Source organism: Monomorium pharaonis, chromosome 4 (genome assembly GCF_013373865.1).
Source record: "Monomorium pharaonis isolate MP-MQ-018 chromosome 4, ASM1337386v2, whole genome shotgun sequence".
NCBI classification, from domain to species: domain Eukaryota; kingdom Metazoa; phylum Arthropoda; class Insecta; order Hymenoptera; family Formicidae; genus Monomorium; species Monomorium pharaonis.
The window spans coordinates 25,467,185-25,488,379 of NC_050470.1; positions in this window are offsets into that span (position 1 = coordinate 25,467,185).

A 21,195-nucleotide genomic window follows, 5' to 3' on the forward strand; every position below is an offset into this window, starting at 1 on the left:
GTCGGCTTAAAGTGGAGGTCCGCGAGTGATGGAAGCGAGGCGGTAGCAAATGGTCGTTAGATGAAAAATTCAACAGCCGCCTGGGGTGTGGAAGGGTGAGGAAGAGTTGGTTGTTGCATGAAGGTGTAAGATAAGACAAAGATGCGGGTCGCTTAACGCGGTTCGCAGGTGAAACGACACGAGGGCCGTTGCCACCGCAAGGTGCGTCAACGTGTATCAAACAGTTCCACGAGATACGTGCGTCAGTAACGATTAATCATTCACGGGAATATTAAGTTTCGAGTGAGCTTACCTAGTTGACAGTTTATCTCGACTTGTGATAGAAGAAGGAAAAAAGATTCAAATTCATAATTCAATGTAATTCGAATAACTTACAAGAGCTAATCAAGTCCCAAATTTAAGATTAGATTTCTAAACATTTTCCTGTACCATTTGCTTAGTTTGCTTGAATATAAAAAAATTTTGGATCCAATAATTCAACGATTGCGCTAATTCACGATGTATCTTTCATTCCGACGGTTTCTCCTTCTAAGTAAACTGGCGCGAGATTTAATGCAGATCTCGCGGCGAGCTCTTCAACGTATCCCTGAGGGGTCTCCTCCTATTTCCGTGCCGCGCGCTAGCCGAGAGCAGCGAACACCGTGGCGCGGCGTACAGCCGGAAAATTAGCATACGAGGCTGGGATCGAACGAGGTACCCCCGATGTCTCCATCGCTCGTGAAATGGATACCCCATTCCATCGCGTTCTCCTTTCAGGATTGGTTTATGCCCGAGCGAGACTTACGGCCGGGCCGTGCCTCAATCGCCGCTCGGGAAGCCAGCCAGCCAGCCCGTGCGGACCGCCTCACCTCGCCTCGTGTGGGTGTTTTACGTGATATTATTGACTCCGTCTTTTGCTTTTTTGTTGCTCCCCACGATCCTCCGACGGGCGAAACGTCCGGATGCCGCGCGACGTAACGCGCGCCGTATGCCGCGAATGGAAAGCGATTTATTCGACGCTGGTTTTTATAGGGTGCCGAGGCTGATGAAATCCATTATTGCTTTCTTGGCGTCAGTGACTTTTATGTGCAATGGGAAGCGCGCGATATTAATTATTTTTAGGATCTTTTTAAACGAACGGTGTCAAGCGCTAAAATATTACACGGCAAGGAAAAGTTTTTGTTAACCTTAGAATGCTATTCTTTATATTTTTCTAATTAATGTTCTGAAAGTTTATCCATACAATTAAAATTGTTTACACATTTTTTATATGCCTTAATTTTACAGATTGCAAGATAGAATAACTGAACTAATTGTCAAATTGAACAATTTTTTAATATTATTGTAATCTGTTAAATTCTAGAAAATCTTTATAGACTTTTCTATTTTAAATCTTTATGCTTAGATTTCTAAATCTAAATTATTTCATTGCAATTACTATCTAGGAATAAAAAAAAGTTTATAAATATATAAGAATAAAAAGAAGTTTATAAATATATAGAGTACATAAAGTGTTTGATACGACGACCTTTTGTCTCAACTAACGTTGAAGTAATCCTAATGCCATTCTGGCGGCCGAACTCGCTTACCTTGCATTGAAGTCTCCTAACGCGTCTACATTGAAATCTCTATTCCGCTCTACGCAACTGATGCACGATGCTTTCCGAGCACGTGCAGACAATTCTATCGTGCGGCCGCGTTATCTGTATGAAATGCAATCAACGACGAGTATTACGACAAGAAGATCCAGTGACAAACAGAGGTGCGATACCGTAAGGTGCAGCAGAGCGACAGAGACGAACGGCAATGAAATGGGACAGAAGAAGGAAGAGAGGCTTAAATTACGTTCTCGCGCGAATGTTCGCTAATTATCTCCGGACGGGTAGCCGACTCTAATTGAACTTTACACCAGTGAGTGGGATCGACGATTGTGGAATAAAAAGAAGTGCATCGTAACGCGCACACACTCGACTCGCCGTCGATATCTGACACGTTGTCGATAATTGGTCGAGAGCCGGAACGATTTGCTCCATTAAATCGCACGCCACGAGCTGCCAAGAATTCTATGGTCCAATCCACTCACACGCTGGAGGTGTCCGGCTGGTTACGACGACCGATGTGTCGGTTTATTACACATCCTGGTCCGGATACGGGCGATAGAACTATGAAATTCACTTTCCCGGCACGTAGCTTCGTTTACGGTCGCAGCCACCGAGTTATATTACATCTATTTGTCTTTTATGTCGGACTTTTATGTCAGATACGGTTGATGATTGTGTTGGAAGAGTTCGCGCTCAATGACGTTCTCATTCAAGATATCACAGTTGCTTTCCTGTCTCACTATACAAATAATAATTATTAACATATCGAGTGTATTAAAGTCGTTTTGAAAAAAAAAAAAAATGTTTCAAATCGCATAGAATACTTGACAAGTATATATAGATATATAATGGCTCTTGACTTGGAATATTATGTATTATATAATTATTTGCAGTGTTTGGAAAGAATGCAGTATGAAAATTCTACATTCCCATTATCTTCAATCTACTCCACATCTCTCCCGCTTCCCAAGACGTTTCTTCGCGTCTTTTACGATTGCTCCGTCTCTGATTATGACTTCGCGGATATTAGCGTGAAGCCTTCGTAGAAATAGCTGCTGGCATTTAGCGCGAACAGACTCGTTTGGACACCTTTAGTCGATGGGCGCACGACGCGATTCGCCGTGAGATTACGGGCAGAAAATGCGAGGTGGATCGCGGCACGCAACGCAGGAAAGATAATTAGACGCGCGTTTATGCCCCTGCTACTGGCGCACGTGCTACGAAATTAATGCCACGCTCGCAATCCGCAAATAGTCTGAATAGCTGGCGGATGTTTCTGTTATCGTCGTCTGCGAACGTAGTGCCATATTATCTACACGTTCGTTTCGCCACTTTATACAGAGTAAAATGCGCGAACACGAGACATCTTACGCTTTTATATATTTTAAATGCACTTATCATTTTTCTCGTATAATATGACTTGCAAATTTAATTAATGAATTAATACAAGTCATATATGCAATTTAACTGAGTTTTCTACAAATATTTAGAGACAGACGATACATTTAAAAGGAAACGTCAGAGGCGCACTGTGTACGTGCGTGTAACGAGATCGCTGCGACGAACGGGCAGCCGAGTGTAGTGGAACCGGGTGGAACCAATCCTTCGCTTGTTTTTGCTCCGACTGACTTATCGATATTGGCACGTTGTACGATCGTGTATGCAACTACTCTCGGGGGAGAGACAGAGTGGTCGACGGGATGATAGGAAAGGGGTCAGAGGGGAGACGGAGGAGGGAGCCGGCACGGGAAGCGCGCGGGGCTAAAGGAGGATAAACCGGCACGACTGAATTATTGCTAAGTGAGGGTAGAACTTTGACCGGCGCCCATTGTGTGTGCGCGCGCGCGCGCACGCGCGTGCATGCGTGCTGCGTGCACACGCACTTTCGCGCGAGGCGACAGTGATGACCCGGATGACCGACATCGAACTCGGACACGCGCGCGAAGAAAGCGTCTAACTGAAAATGACCGTGTACTTGTTTCTCGCGCATCTGTTACACGGTCAAAATTATTAATAAAGCGATTTGGAACGTCATATATTTAGAATATCACAATATTTTTTAAATGATTGACACGTTAAAATATAGCAATGCAAGAAATCATGCTAATGAATTGTTTATTTGTATCTTTGTTATATATATATATATATATATTAATATTTTTTGTGTTAAAAATAATGCTTTCAATTTCCTAGAAGAAAAAAAAAGATCGTTATTCTATTTATATTCTGACTAAGAATTTCCATGCAATGTCGAGAATTCATACAAAATGTGATAGAATCAAATAGGTATATACGCTCTCGATCAACGCGTCCAGACCATTATCTGCGCCATGTAGCACCTACCATGTGAGGCGCTTCGTTGCTTTAGGCGTCGCATGACGTCTTCTTCACCGGAGATCCGCGCGAAAATCAAGCATCACGAGAAGAACACCGCCGGAGTTGGCAGCGGCGAGACTCTCGGAGGAGAACGATTACGCCGATGAAACTCCAAGTTATAAAAGCGAAGAACAGAGTGCGAAAAAGAAAAGGAGAGATGCAAGTCTCTCTCTCTCTCTTTCTCTTCTCTTCCCTGTTCTCTTCGTGTTCGAGTCGAGCTGCGGAGGTGGACTTAGCACGGAAGGCCTCGTGTAGAAAGAGAGTTGGGGTATGTTAGCCTCTATCAAGTCTACATTAACCATACATTGGTCCTACTCGCTAAATGAAGAGGAAGTAGAGTCGTAGAAGATACTTTTCCTTTTTGCGAGATATTAGGCTTCGCCATTTCACAGTGAGAAAGAGAAATGATCAAACATTAGTGCGATTTAATTGTTTCTTTATTATTAACTATTGCAACCCCATAGTTTAATCTCTCATATAGTTTAGTTTCGATAAAGCTATTCTAATTTCTCTCATTCAATTATAATGAGTGGCAATGCAGAATAAACAAAAAATGGTGCATATTTATAATAATATAATATTTAATGATTTCCTACAAAAATCAAATAGTTGAAAAAAAGTAAAATTTTTAGTAAACAAAAGTTTTTATCTTTAAATTACTTATTGTTTATAAATATGGTAATTTATCTCTGGACATGTCGTAAGAACAAAGTTGTAGGCTTTAATTAGATAATAAAGATCCATTTAATGAAAAAAAATAAAGTCTTTTTATTATATTTTTTATTTTATCACTTACTTTTCTCATAATATTTATATAACATTTTTAAAATAACATTAATAATGATAAAGATAAAAAAGGAAATATTACATTTCTTATTTTTTATTTGCTTTTTGTTGGAATAAAAATGTTCACAATATGATGCTAATGAGAAAGAATGATTTGACGTCATAACCTAGATTTTTTGTAAGAATAAACTTGTTTGATTTTTGTAGGAAACGCTTCAATTGTATCAACAACGTTCTTTGTTCTCAAAACGAAGGTTGCTGTGCAAATGCTTCGACCTTCATGAAATTTCCGGAACTTTGCAAGGATAGTATATTGATCATATGTCTCATCGGCAAGCCTCAAGATTGACGAATAAGCGTTCCGAAATAAAAAATGGAATTATGTAAATTTCGAAAGCAGAGCTCGTGTATTAACGCTACAATTGCTACAACGAGGAGTAATAAATCCTTTTGTTCCTTCGCCTCGGGATTGCGAAAAGAGGACGAGCCTTGGTCCACCTCCAGGTTGTCTCGAACGTTTTATTCATTTGGCTCCTCTTTCGTAGGGGGATATCGTAACGGTGTATCGACCTACTCGCCGGAAGTGCAGAGTAGGAGAATTTTGTCTTGTGTTGTGTACGGCAGTAATTGTCGAATTCCAAACGCCCGCAGACATCCGCTTTTAATCCGCCTCTCTTTCTCTTGGATGAATTAACAATGAGAAGACTGTGCTATACTTCTTCGGGGCCGACATTACATGACATCGACGTACGAAAACAAAATATGGTCATGCCGAGATAAGCAAGGTTGTAACTTGGATGATCCGAGATTATTTCAAGCATACATTTGATTACCGAAGCTATTCATAATTTCGTCAGTTTTATCGTCAAACGTTTGTTATGTTCTTATTACAAGCCTCCCCAAAATAGTCAATGTACTACTACATCACCGTGAAAAAAAAAATTGCCTTCTAGATATACGAAGGTGTATCTAGAAAGCAATTCACAGTAATGTCCGCGCTGACAACACGTTATCGAGCTCTCTCATCCCACTCCCGCATTCCAAACGCGCCGGTCGTTGCATATACAGCCACCTGCCGCATGCGTTTCTTTCTACGGAATGATATAATGGCGGAGAAGACCGCGGAGTGTATAATTCGTGCAAACCAGCGAAGATGGTCAAGGCAGGACGGAAAAGAGGATCGCGTAGATCCGATCGCGGTGGGGAGATCGTATTACGCAAGAAAGTGGTAACCGCGATGCCTCGCGAACGCTTTAATTATTTAAGTCCCGGATCCCAAGCTCGCAATTCTACCGTTTTCGTTTTCTTCTGCAGCAGCCTTCGTATAATTCAGCTTGCCTTCTTCTGCCGACTTATAAAACCAGTGGCACGGTACTCGTTACCGATCCACACGGCTCCTCCGCGCAACCGCTAATCATACGATTATTTATTTCACTTTATTATGCGGTATTATTTTAATCGAAGTGATCACGGAGATATTACCGCAATAGCTTTAGCAGCTCTACCGCGTCGATGACGAAAGTTGTCATCAGCCCCTTGCATTCTTTCTTCTCGTTGCTCGATGACTTAACTCAAACGCTGAAATCTTATCTTTTTTTAATTGCCTTTTCTTTTTTCTTTAAACTTGCTTTTCCCATATATGTGAAAAATTTAAATATTTCGATTATCGAAAGATTCAGTCAACTTTAAAATATTAAAAGATCAATGTGTTTACAATATGCGCCTTGTCTGTAACTTTAGATGGCTTACCTTGCACAATGAAGTTTTACCATTCGTTTGTTTCTAGTTAAAGTCCAAATGGACGTGGGCAAGAGTGTCCACGTTATTGCATACAAATGGACTTTTCATTTCTTTTACATTCCATAATTTTTGCTTTTCAATCGCTTTACATCGTTGATAAATTAACAAACGTCTATCAGATTCGAGAAAATGTCGATTATACTTTCATGTTTGAATTGTGCTGATTGATATCCCATTAACAATTCTCGATATAATTGGTAAATGAGTTTGTAATAGCACTCAAGTGTATATGCTCAAGAAACGAGTTTTCTGCCTATATTTTTCAAGGACGATCGAATGCAAATTCCTTGAACACTGTGCAATCATAATCGTACTCTTACCGGGTTCTTTTTTTCTTCGTCAAACATTTCTAATACCACCTTCGCCTTACATCATGCTCTATGAAGCATTTCCGTTGATCCCCGTTTAATCGAATATCCCTTCACAAGCGATAATGACGGAACGTCGCGTGCTCCCAAACACTTAAAAGACATCGTCTCGCAACAATAAAAAGCTCTCGTCGAAATGAAGGACGACATGCGCTGCGCCGACGTCGCGGCGACCCGAGGAGAGAAGAGCGGTCGGCAAGATCCGGAGCTCGGAAAAGGCCCGGAGAAAGAGAGAGAGAGAGAGAGAAAGAGTGAGAGAGGGAGGATGCGGGGGAGGAGAGGAGCCTCGAAGATGAAGAGAAGGAAGAAAGAGGAGCAAAAAGAGGAGGCGGAGGAGGCGAGCGAAGAGGGACAGAGGAAGAGGGAAAGAGAAAGAGAGAAACACTGATGGGATTATAAGTAATGCGCCGCAGCACGTGGCCCCGGTGGGCCCACCTCCAGGTTGTCAAACCTGTTTCTTCCTGTGTGCCATCGTCTCGAAGGCGAAGGTGCAGCGAGAGCGCGGGTGCCGCATCAACCCGTAGTGCCCGCCGACCGATTTTAATATTCGTCCCAAAATCATGCCTTCCGACGGCGCCAAAAGGAATTCGACGTCGCGCCCTCGAGGCCAGGGGGCCCCCGGGGGACTGACGGGCGATCCGCGTATTGCCGGACGGATCCGCGCGACGGCGGCCGAAGTGAGATCCACTGTCGAAACACACCCGGAGGAGCAAATAGCGACCATTAGGCGACCAACCTGTGCCTTAAGGAAAAATTGAAGATAACCACCGGTCTGCCACTCGACCACTCAACCGATTCGCTCGCTCCCCCCGGCACGGGAGGCGTTTTCGTCGATTACGTCAACAAACTGGCCCCGATCGCTCTCGCTCTCGACGTGCCCGGATGCTCATCGAGACACGCGGCCCGAGACACTCCGTCCTCGGCGTCGTCGTCATTTTTTCTCATTACGCACCGTGAAAAGCGACGTTCGCTTCCATTAGCCGATTCTCGCCGCGAGACGGAGAAAGGAAAGAAAAACAGGTTTGGAGAAAGAGACCCCGCTTCTCGCCGCGGTGACCAGCGTTCTGCATTTTCTGCATTCTTTCGGAATGCAATTCATTGCGCGTCACGTGCTGGATTACAACCGTATATTGATTCACTTGGAATAAATCGGCTTATCCTTGACGAGTATCTCCAATCACTGTCTTAGCATAGAAAATATGTCCAGCCGAAATGTCTGTATTGGAAATTAACATAAGGTTCCACTGTTATATAATTTTGTCACGGTAATATTATCTTGTTAACTATGAAATTGAAATGGACACTTAACCACATGGACTTACGCAATGTCACAACGGGCTCAAAACGATTTTTAAATAGTACTTCAACTTCTTTTTTCTTTTTTTCGCGACAGCGCGACTACCGAACGAACAGAGACTAATGAAGCTTGTTATTCAATCAAATCACCTCGTGCAAAAAAAAAACTAGAACCATTTATTACGTGTCTATTAATATTTCTCGAGGCGACACGGTGATCCGGCTCGCGCTTCTCAATCAGCGACGGATATACCACATTTCGCGTAGCCTCCACTCACGGCGAATATGTGTTATTATGCGTGTTTATCTGCTTTTCGCAAGTGGTAACCGCGATAATTATACATTTCGGACACGAAAGCGATGGAAGGTCGCGTTTCTACGCCTGCTACCTGAAGGCGTCCACTACACGCGCGCGGTTTCCTCCACGAAAGTGCCTCGTTCGAAATGGGACGCGCATCGCTCTGCGCAAACGTGGTATTATAACATATTGTATCGCGAATTGAGCGAAGATTTCTCGCCGATCGGATTTATTATTGAGCTACGTTCGAGGAATTCGTCGTGGCGATTTTAAGATTCCCCCCTCCCCCCTCCCCTTGGGGGCCTCCTCGTCGTCCTCTTAATTGACGAGCGTGTGTGCTATTTCGTGTGACTTCCATTCGCAGTGTTTGCCACGATTATCGGCCAATCGATGATCGGCGATAATTACAGGTTCCAGTGTTTTATATAGGCGGCGTGTTGACGAAAGGCCGCATTTCTACGGTCTCTCGGACCGCCGTCGATTATTCGTAGGTTACCGCCGAATATGGCCGACCGGCCGTGCAGACCGTTATAATCCGCTGATTGAATGAAATCGATGTTACTCCGCGACCGGCCGGAATGTGCGGGCGAAAGAAATTCGCCGGATGAAATATGGTCGGTCTACACGGTGATTAGTTGATTTTCGGGCCACGGCGGCGTCCCCTTTGCCGTCGTCGTCTTGAGAACTTTCCCGTGAGACATGATCGGTTTCAAATTTTATCTGCCATCTCTAAACCTGGGACGGATTTTTTTTTTCTATATGCGTATTGCGCATTAACATTTTTATGGCACGGCTATTTCGCACAAGAGAAGCGTCATCGAGTTTTAAAAGATTTTTTGCTTTGCGCTGAAAAAAAAATTTACTACATTTCTAATAATTTAGAAAATATTATCTTACTTGAAATAAATATTATTTATTTCTTACAAAACTTCTGCTTGGTATTATTTGAAAAATTATTTATTTCAATCTAGTAAATTTTTGTTTCAGTGTGTAAAGTGTTCCTTTTTTCAAATATAATATAATCTTAAAAAGACACATATATGGGACGTGCCATCACCTCATAACTTATGAGGTGAAAGGAGAGTATGTCGCATGCGAAGAGTGCATCCGCGATATTGCATTTGTACCTGAGAAAAGGAGTAGTAATTTCAATCATAAAAAAAATCATTGAATAGAAATTCTAAAACGCACTCCGTCACGATTGCGTCGGTTCGGCGCGGCAGTTTCGATTCGGGGTCTGTTAGGGGTCATCGATCCATCGATCGACCGGTCTGATGCCAACGACAGCAGCGACAAAAAAGTTGCGACACCGCAACAGTTCCAGTTTCGACGCCGCGCGCCGCGGCGGCGGCGGCGGCGGCGTTGCGCTGATAGATCCGTGGGATCCGATCGCGCCGATACGAGAAATCAATGCTGATCGATCTGTTCGATCTGTCCGTCGTTCGGCGCCGATTTCTCCGCAGGTGTCCCGGGCGTCTAGGATACGTTGACGATCGTTGGCGTACCGCGTTTCGCGGAGATCGATGAACCGCTCCCCCCTCGGTTATGGTACCGTAGATACAGTTTGATCTCTCTGACAGATCTCCTTCGTGAAATTAAGACTCTCTGATAGCTCATGGATTCTTACTTTCGTAATGAAAAGGTACAAGCGAAATTGTCATGATACTTTTATATGTATTTTTAAATCAGGTGTACATTAACTGATTATAATTCATTCTTTTCTTTAATTTTAAAAAGAATTTTAATTTGAAAAAAGGTCTTTTTAAGATCTTTTTAAAATTATATTAGGTGTATAAGAAAAAATGAGAGAAATACTGTTTTAGAAACAGAGAATTAGTAAGGGAAAAAATTGATTAACATTTGGGTTTTTAATGTATAATAATTGTTTTTACACTGGCATCTCGCCGCTGCAATTTATTTATGTACACTTTGCTTTAACTGTATTTCAACGGAAGAAAAAGCCCAGTAATTTATAAGCGCTAAATACGTCCATAGCGAATGGTCGTAATGATAGAGTACTGGTAGAATTGCGACGGGCAATCTGTTATTCAATAAAGTGTTGGTATTGCTAACCGGTGCGCTCCTTTGTTCGCTGCGCTCGTCCTTCTGTTTAAAACTCGTCGAAGAGAATCGTTCTTGAAGCAGGCAGTAAAGGCGTCAAGTGGGAATTTACAAGGTTTCGTCGAAGCCGCGCGGCTCGTTCGAGATTATTGCGGAAGATCGGCGCTCGCCACCCTGGAACGACGATCGGCGATAAAACATCATTGAGCGCTGGATCGGCGTTCGGCGGAGGATCATCGCCATTTGCGAACATGCGTGAAAGCAGACGGTGGCTCGAGGCGCAGGTGGCGAAACGTTCGCTTTTACGCCGACCCATTAAAATCAGGATCGATCACCTCGTATAATCGATTTGAACGAGCCGTGGAGAATAGAAAGCTGCAAACTCGCAACTGTTCGCGAGAAGAAGTCGCAGGTAACAAAGTAACGCTGGTATTAATCGTATGTCATCGCGTCTTTGTCTCTGGGACACTTCTAGGCGATATTTACACAGCCGCGTAAAAAAAGGTAATTAAAAGACCGTATTAAATGTATCAACGGGCGTTTTTGTAATAATTCAAAGGTGATTAAATTACAGCGATCGAGTTACTTCGCGAAAATTTGACGAGGTTTGTTCTTGTGACGCTACTAAACTCGCAGGTTTCATTTTCCACGAATATTCCGGCTTCGATCGAGACGTAGTCTCACACGTATAAAATTCGCCATATAACTGTAGGTTACCTAGAACCTTCTTCCGCACCTATCCAGAGGTGGACGCGCTTACCTGGTCTTACTTCTTGCGGGCTTTGGAATTTCGCTTACAGATAGGCAGCAATCGCACCGTATACTCGCGAACCAAACGTCAGCCATCATACTCACTTCTTATGTTCCCGAGATCCACGTCGCGAGGGAAGAAAAGTCTTGCAAAGGTCGCCTCGAGCAGTGCGTTGCATTTAGAACTGGCTAATTTATTCGACAGGAATTTCTCTCTGTTATTGAATGTATACTCTTTGTTTCTGATTTTATTCTATAAATCAGGTAAAGTTGTTGTCGATGTATATTATAATTATTTGGTAATTATTTTTGTTATGAGAAATGCAATAACGTAAATCTATTAAAGCTGAATGTGTCAAAGTCGTTTTTCTTTATTCGTTTATCTATTTACTGTAATATAATTAAATAAATTACTAAAATTTCTATTGCAAAGCATCACTATCATATTCATACAATAATTTATACGAATTTGTAGATGACAAGAACGTGATTAGCAAAAAATACTAATCGTGTCCCAATAACCAGCACATAATGCTTCTCGTAAAGGAAATTAACGCTAAAGACTCCAACGCGAAGAGGACGGTAAATGAATCGCAAATAGCAGCAACCGTTGCTCGTTAGGACGACGATATCCATAAATTCTAGCTTTAATACCAAAAACAGGTGAAGGTGCACCGGTGAGAGAAGGCAGGCAAGCGGGAATGCCGGTAAGCAGAATGTCTCTGGGTAAGCAGCGGTAACGGCGATTACCGGGAATAAATGGCGCGTAAAGTAAGTATCGGCAGTAAGAATCCGTAAAATCGTGAGTATGAATATAGAATATCCGCGAGGGGCCGGCACGACCACGAGGCAACGGAGAGGTTGAGGAGAGTCGGGTTAGGCGGAGGCTGCATAGATGTATCATTACCGAGCTGACCCCTCCCGCGTCTGATCTTTCGGAATCTAGAGCAGGCCGTTTCACATGTGAAAGGATACCCGAGCGTCGCTGCGACGTGCAATTATTGTCGGGATTCGCCCGTCGACTCGACTCGCGCGCGGTCGACAATTGTTCTTCGTTCGCCGGGCGAAAACGTCTTGTATGACATCGGAGCCGGTCACGAAAGGGAGTTTAGAGGAGAAATGGCGCTGAGAATTTTGACGGAGCGTTCGTGGAACGTTAGTGTAAATCGACGATCATACTTATACTCGTTGCATTCATTGCACATGCGTTTCGAGAATGATAAGTTTAGCACCTCGATTAGGTTCAATTTCACTAGACAACATTCGCACACGTGAAAACTGGAAACGTTTAAGATAGTATCAGTGACGAAAATACGTAACGAGAAATGACGGTAATTATATATATTATCCGAATTTTAACACGGGCATAAGTGCAAACGTAAATTTGCATACTTCAGAACCGATAATTATGCACGGTGGCCTTTTAAGATTCGACTGCCGCGCCTGCTTGGCATCTCAATGATTACCTAACCAGTCACATTTACACATACCACAGATTAATTAAATCATTTAAGTGTCTGCAGCACAACTGAAACTGGGTATCATGAGTCACGCTCGCCTACTTTGATGAGATTTTACTTACGGGAGGTACACGCATAAATTGTACGAAGTGCTGGGGGGGCTGAATGCCATTTATTTTAACATTGATATCAGGCAGCATTCACACTCGACATTATATGACAAATGATATCCATTTACCACGGTACCGCGGGCATTTAATTACTTTAAGAAAAGTAGTTTTATTTAGAAGTAACGTATATATAAATGATCTTTCTCTACCCGTATCGGCTACGATTTTACAATCGATTAAGTAAGATAGTTCTATTGTAATACAATTGACATACGCTTTATTGCTAAGTGCAACTCTATGTTGTAACATTTAGAGAGAGACTGCTGAAGTTAAAGGAAATAATAAGAATATTTAATTATTTTTAAAAATTTAGGAACGCGATCGCGCAAACATACGTCGACCAAAACGAGCTGTATCGTATTCTGAATGTTCGGCGTCAAAGCGTTGCGCCGAATGCCATTTGCTGGGCCGACAGTTTGTGTCGTAAAGCATATATTTTTTATTGCGTGTCCATGATTCGTGGGCACGGCCGTCGATGATCCCGCTGGCCGACGAATGCGCGCAGAAATTACTGCTATTAGCGATTGTAACGTTGCGAACGGGCCCGGCAGTCAAAAGCCGAACGTATCGATCGGCGCCGCGGCGAGGATACCTTTTTTGCGGGATATAAAAATGAATCCGCAATTTCTCGGGCCACGTGAGCGACGAGAGAGAGAGAAAAAAAACATTTCGCGTGCCGGCGGCGATAATGACAGACAATAATCCGTGTAAATGTAACGGCCGCGTTGTCCCCTAATTATTTCACGAATATATCCGCAATGGGCGGACACAATGACTACCCGTTGTGCTCCGCGAGATGTGTGTCGGGATACCGCAGGATTTTGCGCGAATGTCTCTCGCGTTTCGCGAAGTGATGTTCTTCCTAAACTCTTGCGCGATTATACATATCCATGCATGTGAAATTTTACAGTCAACATAAGTTATGATGTTACTTTTTTAAGGAAAACTAAAACTACTATCGCACGAGTTGGAAGATCTCCACTAGGAATACAACAAACACATACCTATCACTTGAGTTTTAAAAAAAATGTTAAAAAAATTAAAGATATTATCGCTTGTGAGCTTGGTATTAGTTTCTCGTTTTTTCTTGTGCATTTGACGCCTTCTTTACCTTTCTTCAAAAAGATAATTTTGTTTAGGTAATCACTTGTGTGATATTTTACAGCCAATGTATCTTCTTTACAGATTACTCCTTATCTATAAATTTCTTTCTCCGAAATATGACAATAACGTCTGCAGCATATTCCTAATGATGAATACAATCTAAATTTAGCCGAATTACTTAGACTTTGCGAATAGTTTAAAGTATCTTGTCAATTTAGACTCGAACAAGCTTCGAATTAAATTGCACTTATTGCTTGTAGCAGCAACGCCCATGCCGGAACGGAAAGGGAGAGTGATAGACGGACAGACAGAAAATGCTTTACTATGTTTTATATTTGCGTATCCGCGTAAAGCGAGTGAAATCACCTTCGATCTACCCGCTGTCCGACGCATTCCGCGGAAAAAAGGCGCGAAGTAGCTTGCGAAGCGAGAGAAGCACGCTAGGCGCGGAAGACGGCCGCGTTTATTATCGGCGATAATTACCGACGTCCAGGTAACTCCGGCCGTTACAGCCCAGTGCGTCTCGCGCTAATCGGAATCCGTTAAATTGAATAAATCAAGTCGCAACGTATTCCCAAGGCGCGAAAACCGGGGATCGCGCTCTCTCTCTCTCTCTCTCTCGCGCGGTGACAGCTCGTTGGCGGCGCGGCCGGAACGTGCGTGTGGGAACGCGTCGTGGCAATTAGATGGAAATGGAAAAGAAATTTCAACGCGCATATCCGCAACCGCGCGCGATTGAAACTTTCCGTTAACGGGCCGCACCGACAGCTCGTGTGCGCGCGGCTTATATTGTAAAACGCGCGAATGCGCGCGCGAGAGTTCAGCCGGGGTCTCCCGCTCAGACTGCGCGGGGCTGCGAGCTCTACGACGTCGACGGGGAACGATTTGACCGGTTTTCAAGACACTCGTTAATCAGCCGAGTGCTGCTCCGCCGGTGGTATCTAATTGACGGCTAATTGAAGTGGACTGCTTAAATGAGAAACGCAGATAGGAGGAGAACGCACAGCGCCGGATTATTACAAAACGCGGCACCGACGAGAGCGCGTTGCAACAGATCGCGAGCGGGGTTACAGATAGCCGGGATTATTAACGATTTTTATGCGTCTCGACCCGATGACGGGGACGATAAGGTACTCGAGTGTCGGACGCAACGCGAATTCGCGGCTTTTAGCGAAAACGGCGTAGGGGAGCCCGGCGATTAACCCGGCCCGTCACTCCGGCGATTATTAATCGAAACTGCCGCGAGAGTCGGCGCAGGCCCGAAGTGAAACCAACGAATTTTGCCTGCTCGCTCGCCGACCACGATCAACTGCCACGATAAATTAGCGATAATGCATCGGCGTGGCAAAAAAAAAGGCGCAAGAATGCAGACTATTTTTATCAGGTTGCAGGATATTGCAGGAGCGCGTTGGTATTTTTAGAGGTTGTCACCCGGAGAGACAGGTGCACGTTGAAATTGTCATCCCGCGGAGTGCGCGCGGTTCTATTTTTGAGGTCTGCCGCAGCAAATACGTAAGCGCGCGTACCTGTCCTCACGGGGAACGGTTAGTGATTTATTCGACATTTCATTATTAATAGACACCGACTTACGGTCTTAAAGGGCACGTGCGTGGCACGCAATGGAAACGCGTGAGTAAATAAATCTCCGATCAACGCGCGCGTGACTCAGGGAGCGTAAGGAGCGACGGGAGCAGCAGTTGGGGCATCTTGGGGAGACCCCGGACGCCTGCGATTCAGACACTTTCGTGGTTATCGTCGCATCTGCCGCGCTGACGGATTCTTTCCCGGAGGAGCCGTTCCGTCGCGCCGAGGCAGGAAACGCCGCCGAGCACACATACATACATACATGCGTTTCCGTCTATTTTCGTGCGTCACTCCTCGGAGCACTTACCGGAGCGGGCGAGCCCACGCGCCGGTCGTTAAGGAACGCACGCGTTTTAGGATAGGTCTGCGCGTCGACGCTGCGTTGCAGCTGCGTCTGCAGAGACGACGCTGCACGTCTCACCGCTGGCGTTCTCGTTTCGTGGCGCGCAACGGGTTCGATGAGACTCGCTGGACGGACGGGCCGAAAAGGGTTGTTTCGCGCTGTCGTTACGGCACAGGGACTTATGTACTTTCTAAATCTATTGCCTCGTTTTATGGATCTCTCCGTTGACGCGCTTCTTGTCCCGAGTGATAAACAGCCTGTCCGCGTCGACGCATCGCTGTTCGCGCAGTCTCCCCTGAGCGTCGCGAGTCGAACCGTTGTTGCCTTATTATATATTGTACTTTTCTCTCTTTCTAACGATATCTCGCATTGTCGGGGATTCGATCTTGAGCTCGGAGAGAATGTGTACCCGCGTTTTTCACGCGCGTTGCTCAGCTAATAGAGCGAACCCGTCGTTTTCCCCGTGGGTGTCCCCCTGATCGCCGCAATTTATTTGTCACGCGGAACGAGACATCGAAATACCGTAATACGTAAACGTACACACGCGGAGAAATTTTGTTTCCAATAAGTCGTCTTCCGCGGAGTGATTTATGCCGCCTCGGGATGAATCATGCTCGTCGGCAAAAGAGCCGGATAAGTATATAACCGTCGATGTCGGAGATTACCGAGAGCCGCGTGCTTGATACGAAGCTTGAAAGTAGGAGTGTGTGGGTGCGACGGCCAGGCGGAAGGAGGAGGATCGACTCCGTATTTTTCCTATAGTATAGAGCCTCTCGTCGCGCTCTCCTCGCCACGCGATTCGGGAAAAGAGTTAGATACTCGGGCCGCAACGTGAAAGCCGCTCGTACAGTCCTCCCGGGAGGAGAGGACTCGGCGCTTCCTCGGTCGCGTTTATATAGCGATCGCAGCGTTGGCGTCGAGCGAGCGCGTCGCTAATTATGCATTCGATAATTTTCAAGGTCCAACCTCCGTTATTAATAACGGCCGCGGACGCTCACCCTGTGGCATCTCTTCCGCGAAGAAAAGAAAGAGGGAGAGAGATATGGCGGCGACTGGCGTGGTTCACGTTGGCTTTTAGGAAACAGCTTAGTCGGAAGTCGATATCTCGAGGCGATTGGTCGGATAAGCCACGCGTTTCCAGAACTGTTGTCTGTATATCAGCCGGTTCGGACTGAGAAAATTGCACGGCTACGCGACGTTCCGATGAAACTCGGGCCGTTATCGGTAGCATCGTAAATTAACCGAGGTGGAGAATAGAACTGTGTCTATATAGTCGGATTTACCGGGAATAATAACGGGACTTCCTTATCGTTGGCGATTTACGATTGGCGTCGCATATATTCCGCGAGGAATGGGTTGACACACGATGTTTGAACGGCATTATACTGCTAGTCATAAAGCGTTTATCGTAAAGCCGCATGATCCTGTCGTCCGCGATCGAGTCAATTAACTGAAGCACGAGGAAATGCCGATTTAAGTTAAGGCTCAGACAAAAGATACATATTGTACGTTCGAATATTTTAGAGTGTATAAAATAACATCTAGTTCGCATATTTCGGACAGTAATGAAGATTAGAAACGCAGTGTGCATCGGAAACAAAAAGGAGCAGTTTTTCGCGGATCTTTTTGTCCTAAATTAATATAATTCAGAACATTTAAATTTGAATAAAAATAATTTCGCATTTAACGAACCAATTCATAATTCCTTCCGAAGATAGAGTTTTCACAATAGAGTATGCGAAAGAAACGATGATGAGATAAAGAGGTCACGCGAGAAGGAGGAGAAGAAGAAGAAGAAGAAGAAGAAGACTCTCCTAGCGATCTCGGAGGAAGGACCTGCTGGCACATGTTTCGGCTTAAGTCCCCTTGAGCGGCACCTGGCGAGGAGTCCTTGAATCTCTGGGGGCCGCGCCTTCCGGGTACGATGTGGGGGCCCACACGTGTACGCACCCACACGTGACGCGTGCACGCACACGTCGGCGCTCGCGTGTCATCTCCCCCGCAGTAAAGTCTCCACTGGCAGTGGCGTAGCCAGTATGTAAATCAGTTCGTTCGTTTTGCCACGTAGACGAAGAGAAGTGGAACCCGTCGGTGACTCGCCGTCTTTCGGTTACGAACGACGACGTCGTTGTCGAAGGATACGACCGTGGCGGGAGACGGCGTAGCCAAGGATTGCATCCGAGTCGTTCTCTTCTCGCTATCGTGCTCGGGTAATATTTCCACACGGGGACGTTAATGCCGCATTACGCGACGATCGTTTAATTTCGTAGCGTTTTAACGTCCCCTTGTCGGGGGATGAGCGGAGATAAGCGATGGCCCGATAAGAACAGGAGAGTACACAGTGGCGCGATCGAAACGCCAATGGCGAGATTAAATTAATTTCGGGGAAGATTGAAAATTCGTTAAAAGAGAAATGTCGTGTGACGCCACTGCGATACACCCTGCGGCACGCGCTGTTATAGGGAACCACCCTCTCCAGGCAGGGTTTAAACGATATATACGGGTTTTCCCGTGTCTTCAGCATCCGCTTGCCGGTGGGACACGTGTCCCGCCAGACACGGTAGTCCTAATGCGTCTCCGGAACGCGGGGGGGAGCACGATTTATTAGGAACCAAGGAAGATCTGATCCGAATCTCCCATCGGAGTTAGAAAAGCGCCCGGAAATCCAGCGAGGGTGAAACGAAGCGACGAAAGTCCGACGAATTTCTATCTCTGACAAATTACTCTATCGACTTTTTACCTCCATATTAAAATCGAGCGAGACGTTATTATACGTGATAATTAACGCATCTTGAAACGCTCCGCTCTGTCTTTTCAGCAAAACAGAATCCAACACGATAGTTACGTCGCGGTCGCAAAAAATGGCATGGACAACTCCCTCGGGGCGAAATAATAATGTCAAGCGGCCGGTCTGTCTCCCCGCGCGCTTCCTTTTCTCTCTTTTCGCTTTCACGACTGCCGCCGCCGCCGTCGTCGTCGCGACGAAGGAACACGCAACCTCGTACCGAGCACAAATGAGCGCAATGTTCCGTCTGGTCGACGTGAATCCCCGGCGCATGTCGCGGGCCCACGCCCAAGAATACCCGATCCTCTACATCACCCCGGGGCCACCGGGCGATATTGTTGCCCCGAAATCTCCCGTCGTGGTCGCGGCACAGAGGACGGGAGGGAAACGCCGAATTCCACGATTCGTTGCTGCGAGCGGAACATAAACCCCGCTGAAATATACAGAGACGAACATCGCGCGTCGAAGTTCGTGTACACCACGTTCATCTTGATCGTTCTTTTTTTTCCTCCCCTTTCTTCGACTCCTCTTCCTCTTTTCTTCGAGATAATAAATTGACGAAGATACCATTGCGATTGCATCTTGCGGCGTACGCATATTTCTCGTAATACAATCTAATACGATTTTCTAAATAATCCTAAGAATTTGTTAAACATTTCGGATATATTATAATAGAGGAAGAATTGTTATACTTTTGCATTATAATAAATAAACAATATTTTCCTTTTCTTATGCATAATTTTTTTGTAATTTTGTTATGCGATCCGACTATAAAATATATGTCGAAAAGTAGCTATTCAAATAATTCCATACAAATGCATATTTTTAGGAACAAAATGGTGCGATTTTGGCAACCTTTTTTTACATATTGTATTCGAATATAAATAGTAAATTTTATATAATGTAATGTTAACTTTCATTTATTAATCTCTGGGATTTCGTTGGGCTGAAGAAGGCGCGATATCAATTCCATCGCGATCTGTCTATTGTGTCCCGTTTGTAAAACACTTGTATTTGTCTCCCGTGGCACGGTATATTCGTTAATAACAGGCTATTCCGGCAGTGCATACATTACGCGACGGAACCTGCTGGCTGGGAAGGAGAAAATAAAGCGATCTCTTTGATTTATCCGCAGCCGTTTCGCTCCCCGCTCCGCGGCTCGTCCTTTTTTTCTCTCGGATGCGCGGAGATACCATCGAGCGATTCATGCATCTTGCCGATCCTCCCCGCCGATTTGACAATGTCGTGGCGCAGCAGCCCCACGACGGGGTCAGGGGGACACCTAGGTGTATGGAAATGCAAATACATACGCGACGGCCATACCCACGATTATTGCGCCACGCCGCACATAATCGGCTATTTGTAATTATAATGCCGCAATTAGAGGGTTGTCGTGATCCTGGGAGATCTACCGGCGCGATCGCAAGGACGATTAGGATCGGGCTGCCGTGTACGCGCGATCCGAGCTTCATCTAAAATGTAAAGTCCCCATCCTCTCGCTTGACCCCTCGCTCGGCGCGGGGTCTTGGGAAACTGGCGAAAGACGCCGTGACCAACCTCCACCAATTTTTCGAGGTCGGCCATCGTGGGACACGCGGGTTTATGACGTAACGCGGAGGGATGACCGAAAAATTATTGCCGTTCGATAAATATCGCCGTGTCGGTTCGTACGATTAGAGATACCTTCGCGTCCTTAAAATATCCACCGCTGCAATTTACACAAGTGCAAATGCTGCGCGCACCGCGTGCGTGTTCGTTTTTAAACCGACGGATCCGAAGGCCCGTGCTTAAAGCTGAAACGTATGGCGATAATATTTCCGTGCGTCGTTATTACCAGAATAGTTCGCGCGACCTCACCCGGATTATCGTATATGCTAATTTACCTTCGACGTGTCGCCGCGCAGAAAAGAGGCTCGAGCCTTGATCTTATCCGTGTAACGAGACGATCGCCGCGTTTTTATGATCAGGGTATCCTTCGCTGACTTTTCCCTTCGGGAGAAAACGACTCAACCTCCCACCGCGCCATCATGCTCGTCGACACCAACCTTCGACATAATCGAATTTAAGGGTCGTCCAAGTGCCGGAGCGACGATGCAGCGGTCGCATTTTTCGACTAGGAAAGATAACTTGTTCAAAAGCGGCGATCACAAATGCATACATGCAAACGACGAGAGAAAAAGCCCTCTCTTTCAAAATAAAATATTTTTCAACAGTACATTCCCGGATTAACATCGAAGCCATCGCGCGTTTATCTCTTATGGAAAGATTGTGCAGTAAAGTAATTCGTATAACGAGGGTATCGTGTAATATATTCGCCAAAGTCGCGAGGGTCGAGTTCGTAAGAATCGAGCCGTCCATCGTGGATCGTGCTTCAATGTCGGCTAGTTCGAACATATACGAACATACGAGAATCGTCCGAAGGCATTGCACGTTC